Source organism: Hirundo rustica, chromosome W (assembly GCF_015227805.2).
Source record: "Hirundo rustica isolate bHirRus1 chromosome W, bHirRus1.pri.v3, whole genome shotgun sequence".
NCBI classification, from domain to species: Eukaryota; Metazoa; Chordata; class Aves; order Passeriformes; family Hirundinidae; genus Hirundo; species Hirundo rustica.
Window position 1 is genome coordinate 23694602 of NC_053487.1, and position 10461 is coordinate 23705062.

Consider the following 10461-nt stretch of genomic DNA (forward strand, 5'->3'; position numbering starts at 1 on the left):
AGTATCATTTTCTCTTTGTGTCCTCTAGCGATACAGGACATGATTGGTCCTCAAACCAACACCCCTCACCATCATTGGCCAATTAGGAAAAACACCTTTTCATAAACATCTTGCAAGTAAACAAGTGGGAAAACAGCAGGTGCAAGGATTGTTTTAAATTCCTTCTCACAGCTACTCAGGCCAGTGTGGGAGTTATGTGACTTTCTTTCTCATAGGCTTTGCTGCTCCTCTCTGACCTGGCTGTCAGCATCCACAGGGAAACAGCACAGTAAATGCCTTTATTTTCTTTTATTCTTCAGCACAACAGTATTGCTGTGAGCCTAAGGATTTAAAGTAAAAGAAGGCTTGTAAGGAGTATTTGCTTTTCTTAGACCCACTGGTACAGCTGGATAAAATGATCAAGTTTTAGTGCTCAGAATCTCTTTCTTGTCTGAAATATTTTATAAGATACTTGATGAAAGCGCTCCATTTAAACCTTGACTTCTGGACACATAAGCTACATGAAATGGTCTGATAAAAGCCCTTACTCCTGCTGAGGTTCTCTGCTACAAGATGGAGAGGAGGCAGTGAAGGCTTCTGTGACACAGCATCTGAGCCCTGAAAAGGGGAACTCAGAGCAGGAGAGGGAAATTCACAGTTTCACTGACCTTTTGCTACCTTGTGTTAGGAAAATTAATCCACGAACACCAGAGGTTTATGTCCAAAAAGGAGACAGAGGAGTCCTTTTACTTTATTCGAATAAAGGGAGAGGCCATGGGGCATTTCCCCTGGGGTCTCTCAGTTTTTCAGAGGACACAGCCTCCTTTTTATCCTAATTTCCCGGCTGCATTTCCCTCTCTCTTTCCCCATTGGCTGAGGTACTTGAGAGGTACAGACTTCCTGAAATGCCTAAGACCTAAGATTCCCCTTTTAATGTATAATCCCCTTAATTTTTAATTCTTATGGGATTTATGGGGTTTTCCCCATTTTTGCTTTCATCTTTCAATATTCAATTTCATTTACAAACAAACCTACAGTTTGTTTGTAAAGGCAAGTATCTTCTTTTCCATTCATCAATCAGTAGAATCCTTCCCATTGTTTCTCTTATCTCTCAGTGCTAGTTTTATCTACCAGAAGACCCAGGGCTTGTTTGTAAAGACAAATCTTGTCATTCCTCTCACTTGTGACTTGCCAACCTGGCTACCACTTGATGAAGGGGGCAAGGACCTATATAAGGCTGCCACAATAAGTGACTGTTTTTCTAATAACATCACAAAAGCTTCCCTTTGTGATAAATAAATACTATATCTGCATTCCCAGGAACTAGGCTGAAAACCCAAACTCATCTGCCCCTGCCAGAGAATAGCCATATGATGAAACCTATTCACTGTCTCTCTACTGATGAATTTCTAATGAAAAGTCAACATCAGCAAGTGAATTATGTCAGTGAGATGGAAACTGTGGGATAGTGGTTGTTTTGTGGGGTTTGGGTCTTTTTTAGATCATTATTGTTAAAGTTCGGGAGAAAGGATCAGGAAGATATAGTAACTCTCATTTTGCTGATGCTCCAGGAAAACAGGAGCACCTGCAGCTGGTAAGTCACTTGTTAACCAGAGGAGAGAGAAATAAGAACAAGGACAGTTATGATCCTTCAGATTTAATACTGAGAAAGTTTGTTTTGTGGTGAGGCATAAAGGGCAGACACACAGATTCTGAAAATTACATGGATCTCATTCATCCTACCTACTGAAACGTTAATTTTGAGGAACTAAGGATTTTTAGGAAAGTTAAGATAATAAGTTGCTGAAATAGCTGAAGTAGATAGGTAATCTTTGTTCACAGAAGCCGGATTTTAGATAAGCTACCCCGGATCTTGTAACTCATTTCTTGTCAGGTTTATGTTTATGTAGTTGTGCTTGTAATGAAAAACAAACTGTGGTAAATAGGACATAAGATAGCTGCAGATTTCCTGCTTAAAGGACCCAATGAACACAGGAAACTGTAAGTTCTACCAAGGAATCATTTGTCATGAATGCATTGAAAAGGTAGAAAGGTCAGGACGAGGAAGACTCATCTTACTTCCTCATTTTGAGTGACCCCTCCCCAAAATAGACCCCCGACTCATTTTAGGAAACAAAGTACGCATGCTTAATAGCCTTTTTGCCAATTAGCATACGAAGCGAGGAATGGGAGGTGACAGGGGTATGAATATGTATTTGTATTTTGGGTATTCAACACTTTTGTAAATAAAAGGCTTTGTAATTACCTGTGAATTTCGCAGTGCGAATTAGGGAAATATCCCGCGTGCTGCCCAGCCGTAATAAACATACACTTTCTAACTTTAAACTGTTAGAGAGTTTTTGTCTGTCACAGTTGGGTATCGATACTAGATCAATACCCATATTTCTTTAATAAGTCACTACCACCAAGGGGACTGAATTTCTTCAGCTGGCAAACTTTCAGCCTGTATTTCACTGAAGGTTTGCCAATTCTGAATTTTGAGAATTTGATGAAACTGCTATGAAAAAGGAAAAAAATAAAGCTACAGAGATGGAGTCTGAGAGCATACACATATCCCATGATAGTACTTGAACTCACATTAAAGGTATAACACCCCATTTGTAGCAATGATTTCCAGACTTTAAAAATAAAATAACAAACAAACAAAACCCCACAAGCAAGCAAAAAATCCCCAAACAAAACAAAACCAAAGTCTCTGTAGCCTACTGGTAAGAGAAATAAAGTGGCACCCATGATCACCTGTTTAGTCTTGTCCCAAGCTCTTGCACCAAGCACCTACGACAAAGTACTGGTAACATGAATGTTCTGTACCTGCATCTTCCTCTTGACAGTCTCAAAGGGGAAAGAAAGTGTCTGTGTGTCTTGGTTTGAAAGACAGGTATCTGCTAGGGAGGGGCGGGGCCTCTCTAGGATTGGGGAATTCCAATCCCTTCTCTCCAAGTTATTATAATTTAGAAGATTAAAGAGGCTTTTTAGGCAGAGCTATGGGGAAAGGAATAACAGTTCTTTACTAGTGTGGTATATGTCCTAAAGTTAATTCATCTTTAAAAGATATAAAATGTAATGCAATCTTTATAAGGATAAGTTTCTGTTTTAATCCCGTATGTTAAGAGTTAACTCAGAGAAAAACAGCTCGGAAAAGGCACAGGAATTTCTCTTGCCTGAAAGACATGGGAGGGACACGAAAGAAAAATTATTGGAATTACCAGAAAGGGAGACCCAAAAATGCCTCTGCCGGGAAACGTTAGAAGGAGAACAATGACGACGGAAAAAGGAGATGAGAGCCCGGAGACCCAGATGATTACATCAGATTGATATCTAGACCGTCTCCTCCTGAAATTAACATTTCCACACCACACCTGGCCACAGCCATTAACGGCGTTGTCCTTCCCCTCCGCCCTATTCAAACTCTTAGAACTGGAACATGAATGTTTAATGAAGATGCCTCGGAGGAAGAACCGTCGAAATCCTGAGTTTCTCTCAGCGATCCAGTGTATAAAAGGAGGCTGCTGCAAGTCAGAAATGTGAACTTGGGGGATAACAGACTGGCAGAGTGTGTTATCGTTGTTCACCCGGCGCTGACCCCGGGCTCGACGCTGTCCTTTTAATTGTGGCTGTCCGAGACTGTCATTTTGTCTCTCAATAAAATTCCAAATTTTGATTTATCAAATTTGGTCTATCGTATTTATAACACTAGTAAGTATAACAAGGCAAACAAAAAACAACAAATACAGCATTGATAATAAACAGAACCAGGAACCTCAAGGGGCTTTGTTTCACAAAGCCCAGGGCAGTCTGATCTCTTGGGACTCTGAGAGCACCAAGCTGGAACAGTGGAAACTCCTGGGCTGGTGGCTGGAATGGTGGGGGTCCCCAGCAGGCAGGGGCGGGATGTCCCAGCAGGCAAGGGGCATGTCCCAGCAAAGTGAGCAGTGCTGAAGAAGCCGCGACGGCTGGACAGGGCTGGCCCAGCTCCAGCAGGGCAGGCAAAAGGGGCTCTGAATTCCTGGGCACGTGAGCAGATAATGGATGATGGAAGAATTCACTGGACTTTTCTGTTGACAGTGGACTCTTCCCGCAGCAAGCAGCAGCCTGACCATCCTTTCCGATGCTGAGAGCAGGAAGACCCTGCTCAGCCCCAGCCCTGTCCTTTTCCCTCCCCCAAACTTATGTGATCTTCCCCCTCCCTCGGCCACATCTTTTGTGTTACTCAAGTACCCTCTAAGTACCAGCCCTTTGTTTCCTAGTAACTTATGGGGAAAAATTCTTTAAGACAAAAAGGAACAAACCTAACCCCCAACTGTGCCACAGCAGCTGCTACACAGCCATTTTTGAAGTTCTGAACAGGAGTGAAACAAACTACGGGTTCTTGCCAGATTTTGTCCAGACTGATGTAAACAAAGAATGAGCCTGCAGAAAATGGGACAGCACCTAGAAAGGAAACCATACAGGATTATATCAACACACTGTACACTTAGAGAAGAGAGCTGCCCATCACATAACTAGAAAGATGGGAGGAGCCATTGCCAATTTATACTTCACATTCCACAAACCTAATCCAGATTTTGGAGAACTTTACTCTTTAGTCCCTGGTTTACTACCAAACACCCATATTGTATCATCTAGATATGCTGCTGGGGCATACATTTACCTATCAGAATGTGCACGTTGTCAAAATTATTAACTGCTATAGTCTCATGACAGGTCAGGTGTTTCTCCAGGTTCTCTCTTGTGACAAGCTCTTTCCCAGTCCAACCTTAACACCTGCACAGGTAACCAGAGCTATGTCTTCAGTCAGGCTGATGAGGGATACTTCTGGCCTCTTGCTTGTTTCATGCTTGTGGTGGTTTCAGGCAGATTTTGGGAGAAACCCTCCCACGGGGCCCCCCCTCCCCTCCCCCAACCGGTTCGGGAAAAGACTTCCTCAGAGAAAAGTGGAAAAAACCTGTTTATTAAACAGGCAAAGCACTCCCAGCACAATACCCGATGACAAGAGCTTCGTGCCGCTTATGGAGGAATAACAAACTTAAAGAAAGTCTCCTCTTGAAGATAGTCACTGTGCTCCACCGCTCCGTCTCCGCTGGTGTTGGGAGAAAAGGAGATGTGCAGGGCTGGTCTTGGTGGGGTGGGTCCCCTGTGGAGGCCCCCGGTGCTTCCCCCAGGTCCTTAGTCCAGAGAGGTTGGAACAGTTCTGAGGAGAGGGCAAAAAAGAAAAAAAGGGAGGAAAAAAAAGGGAAAAAAAGAAAAAAAAAAAAGCAAAAAAAGCTTCAGCTATTCTACAGCGTCTAACTACGCTAGCACTAAACTAACTAACTGCCGGGGAAAAAAAAACAACAGAGCTTCTTTCGTCTTGCAGTGTTCCAACTCCCCTGCTTCAAGGTCACTCCGAGGAGCAGAGTTTTCCTGGGAAAAAACAAATGGCGCTTCCCTCCCCTTTGCACCCAATAGACGATTGGGGGATACACAGTCATCCCAGGACAATGTTCTCATTAGTTTTATAGTGGGATTATACATTTATTATTATTGTTGTTGTTACGCATTTTATTTAATGTCATGTTGTGAAAAAGTGGACTCAGTTAAATGGCATTTTTAAAGGCTATGGAGAGTAAATAAATAATTAAAATTAATTTCAAGTAAAGAGAGAACATAATTAATCTTCACTTTTCACACCTATTATACACTACAGCTCACACTGGTTTCACTGAACAGCTCAGGAGACACATTCAACAGGAATTACAAGCACTCTGTGTGTGTGTATAAATGTTTTTTAAGAGTTTAATGGTGAAAATTGTGCATCCAAGCACAGTTAGATCATCTATAAAAGAAGGAAAAGAGTATTTTGCTGAACACTTAACCATATATAAAATGCTACACACTTGGTCCTAATTTGAAATAATAAAGCTGCAGCAAAGGTTATCAGTATTGCAATGCCTTGCAAATCTCCACATCTACAAGAAAACATTGCTATTTGCTTTTGAAATCAAGTGAGCAAGTAAACACACTACACAGCTGCAACAAAAAACAGTCAGTGAGGTGATTTCACCCCAGTATTGTTTTACCTAATATTGCTGGTGAAAAACCATGGTAGAATGCAGAGTCCTTCTTGATAATAAATCTTGTAAAAAGCATGAAAAATTCCTTCGTAAGATGGTTCCATGTTTTAATCACATCAGTGGGGTATGTCACAATGGTGGCAACCGTGCCAGCCAGGCTTCCTGCCATGATGGCTCTCCAGTGGGAGATATGGTCCAGCTCATCCATGAAAGGGTAACAAGTCTAAAGCAAGCACATAAAATAAGTACTATTAATGACACTATGAAGAAAACACATGAAAAATTAGGGCAGATGATCCTTGATGCAAATGTTCTTCTGTCCACATGCCACTTCAGCAGCAGGAACTGAAATTTTAACGTGTGATTCATCCACGATCTTATACGTAACACCACACGAGCATCCATCTACAGGATGAAAATCTTTCTTTTATATTTCCATATGTCACCTTGGTTTTTCTGAGTTTTTTAAAGCCTTTTGATTGTTTATAAAATGGAGTCAAACTTTTAGCTACTGTACAATATTAGGAGCAGTTTCTGCTCTTTCTCACACGTAATATAAACAAATCCTTTGTATGAAAACCACCTGAATCTCGGAACTAAAAACCGAGAACTGGCATCCCTGGGTGGGCCCCTGGAAAGGGGCACCGAAAGGGTCACAGTGAACCCTCTGCAGTGAACATCGCAAGCTCTCAGAAGATCAAAAGCCAAACAGTCAGCTCCGCGGAAGAACATTTCTGGCCACAGCAGCTCATCTCAAATTCGTCCCAGACCAACAGATCTCCAAGGGCCCTGGAATCCGTCACCCTGAAACCTGCCGGACAGTGATCAGGACACCTCTGAGGCGAATTCGACAACAGCTGCACACAAGCCTTTGTGCTTTGGTAAGAACAGTTGGATCTAGGTCATGGGGGGGAACCACTTCACAGGAACAAATCTCTATTTTAGCAGCCCTAAAGGGGATGATTCAAACACACGGTGTGGCTCTCAAGGAGAAAGAGCTTCAGGCGTTGATGCTCTGGGTCCGTTGTAATTACCCTCACTGTGAGACCCGTGTCCTATTTGAGCCAGGGTTTTGGCAGGAAGCAAATAGGGAGTTGTATGATAGAGCCACAAAGAAGGACAAAATAGCTGCAAAGCTGTTGTCCGCAGGTAGAATTATGTTAGAAGCTATATCGGAGAATACCAGTGCAAGTCCCAGGATTGGGCAGCTGCCAAGCGGCAGGGGGGAGGATAGTAGCGCTTTATCTGTCGGCCAGTCAGAGGGAGGAGACAGACAGCTGCTTTCCCCAGGTTTAATACCTCCTCCGGGAGATGGAGGAGGGGGAAGCTCTCAGCTCTCCCAGGGTTCGTCACAAAGTTCATCAAAAACCCCGAAAGCTGATCAAATGCTAGTCCCAGGAAAGACGAAACTTCTAATCCATCCTAGCGATCAAGAGGAACTGGACATGCTTTATTTTGAAGCAGTTCTGGAGGACACATTACACTCGTCCCAAGAGGGGGGGGGAGACAGGTCTGACACAAAGTCCACCTCGGAGCCCCTTCACCCCCTCACAGTCACCACGCAGCAGCACCCCACCGCTCCTTTCACTTTCCGCGCTGGAACAGGGTGCGCGGGGGGAGGGGGGAGCAAGGGGAGCGCCGGGAGAACAACAGGTCCCGATCGAGTCGGTAGCGGAGGGTGGGACTGCGGAGCATGCGTGCGGGGACGATCCTAACCTATCTCGCCGGGGCGCGGAACGCAGCGCAGCGCGGTCGGGAAGCACGGAGGGCGGGGAGGGGGCGGATCGCGAGGGAGAACAGCTCGCAGGCGGCGGGACTGAGGCATTGGGGGAGCCGGGATCCGTGTCGGCAGCTCGGCGCACGCCAATGACGCAAGCTACGGGAAGCAACACAGTTCAAAATACAACCGCGTCACGGGGCGCAGGGGGGGAGCCGAAACGAGAAACGCCAAGCAGAGTACTACAAACCCCAGAAACATCAGCGGAGGGTCCAGGCGCAGGCACGGCAGAGGCGGGACAAGGCCCGAAATGCGATCCTGCTCTGGGCAGGGCAAATTCTGATGATGAGGGAGAAGGGACGGCCTCTGGGCGTGAGCGGGGAGGGGACACTCCGTCAGGCGCCGCCGGGCCGGAACAGGCAGGGGCGGGACAGGCGGAGGCGGAACAGGCAGGGACGGGGCGTGGCCAAGGCGGAGAGTGTCTCCAGGGTGCCACCCCCCACGCGGCAAACGTCACGGAGCTTGACTCCGCCCACCAGCGGCTCGCCGGTCGCGGGATCGCCTGCGCGTGGTGATTCAAACACAGCTGCTGCATTTCTGCAGATGGGCGCGCGTCCAAAACTATCTCAGATTTTATAAATGTACCCAGAAATTGAAAGCCTTTTGAGAACTCGACATACTCCATCAAAGGCAGGGAAAGAAATAACAAATCCAAATAGTACTGCGAGCCAGCAGATGCCAGCTGTCGACGTGTCATCGTCACCTAGGGACGGGACTGCGAAACCACAACAAGCACGACGAGCGTCAGGCACACCGAGTGGAGCACCTTTCAGCAGCGAGACAGCCACGTTACATCGCTTTTTTCCAGTTTCATATAAAAAATCAACTTCTTCAGAACAGCAGTTCAAACAAAAACCAAGAGAACCTTTGCCGATGGTGAGGGACGATGAAGCTGCAGAAAAAGATGAAGACATGTCAATCAATGATGACGACATCATCCGCATCACTGCTTCGGAGGGCATTCCTATCCGGAAAGCAAAAGCATTTGAGTTTTCACGTCAAGCATCATCATTTTTGTTATCTAAGGACTTTATGAAGCAGTTTTTCCGGCAATTCAGTGAAGCAGCTTCAGAATTCCAACACGACCCAATGTCTTCTTTCTCTCGAATTTTTCTTCCGAGGAAAGGTGTTGCAGAGAAATCGGGTGATGCCCAGCAATCCCTGGTTCATGTTCTTCAAGAAAAGGAAAAGGAAACAAAACAGGATGAGGTAAAGCCTCAAAAACAGGTAGATCCTGTAAAGGATGAAGCAGCAGTGAAGCTGCAAACACAGCAATCAATTCCAGTGTCGGACAAGACACAGGTTCCTGGTGCACGGGAATTTCTTGCAACAGACTGGACTGAAATAAGAAAACATGCATTGAAAGGGAAGACGCTTCAGATGTGAAAACTGATCAAATTTGCTTAACAACTCCTGCATGATAGGGTAAAATGTCTGACTTGTGATTTTGTTATTTTCTTTGATACAGACAACATAAATACTTGAGAGTGTATAAATTAATTAAACAAATTGGTTGCAAAGAACAGATGTGACAGCCACACCTGCAGGTTACACTGTAACTTCATTTCTAAATGAACCTAAGCAAAAGAATTTTAACAGACTATCGACTCTTCATCATGTGAAGAATACCTATGATTTTATAAGCAATTGCTGGCATATCACCAGGCCCTAACAATCGCTACGTGCTGAATAAATTAGGTAAATAAAATTATAAGCATGGGTCCGCGTCTTTGGGGAGAAGGGGTGCACACCCAGCTGACCACCCGGCAGAGACATTAGACTAAACTCAGCACTCTCCATCCTCTCCCCTCCGCTGTTACGAAGGCCGGCGCGGGAGCGCAGGTCCCTGGAGCCCCTCGGCGCCCCCCGGAGCCCCCGCGCGGGCCGGTCGCTTACCGGCGGGAGGGGGCGAGCTGCAGGGCGCTGTAGGGGCAGAGGTGCAGGCAGGCCCTGAGGTTCCCCTTCCAGAGGGCCCGCACGCCCTCGGTGCAGCACAGGCTGTGCCCGGTGCCGCGCAGTCTCCGCCGGCAGTGCCCGGTGCCCACCTGCGCCAGCACCGTCAGCAGCTCCAGCAGCGCCATCAGGCTGAGGCTCAGCGCGCCCGCCAGCCCGGTGCAGCCCAGGCGCTGCAGGGCGGTGACCCGGCCGTCCCGGCGCAGGGTGGCCATGGCCCCGTCAGCCCCACCGGAGCGGAGCGCACGGAGCGGCCCGGCCCGGCGGGGCGCGGCCACAACGGGGGCAGCGCCGCCCGCCTCGGCCACCTGGGGGCGCTGTGGCCCAGGGCTCCGCACGCCCCGGGCGCGCGCTGTGGAGGCGGAAGGAAAACCCGGAGCGTATGTCCAGAGCGGAGCGGCCCTGCCCGCGGGTGAGCCCGGATTGTGCCCCTACCCGTTTGCACCTGAATTAATGGATTATTACATTATTTCCATTTATGTAGCCGGAAAAAAAGCGCCCTCGAAATAGTGACCCAGCTGCACTCAGGGCACACCCCTTTCTCCTTACAATTAAACGTATCTCCACAGGGAGTGAATACAGCAACGTACAGTTACACAAAAACACCACGTTCTGCTCCTGAAGCACTCTGTGTTGATGCTAGAACTGAGTTGTTGTGGAGGATGAAGCTAGAAAGCC

The 10461-nt window shown here is 46.7% G+C and overlaps 1 pseudogene; it reads right to left on the reverse strand.

The window, feature by feature from the left end:
- Nucleotides 1-2775: 2775 nt before the first annotated feature.
- On the reverse strand, nucleotides 2776-9998 carry LOC131378757 (solute carrier family 25 member 43-like; annotated as a pseudogene).
- Nucleotides 9999-10461: the final 463 nt, after the last annotated feature.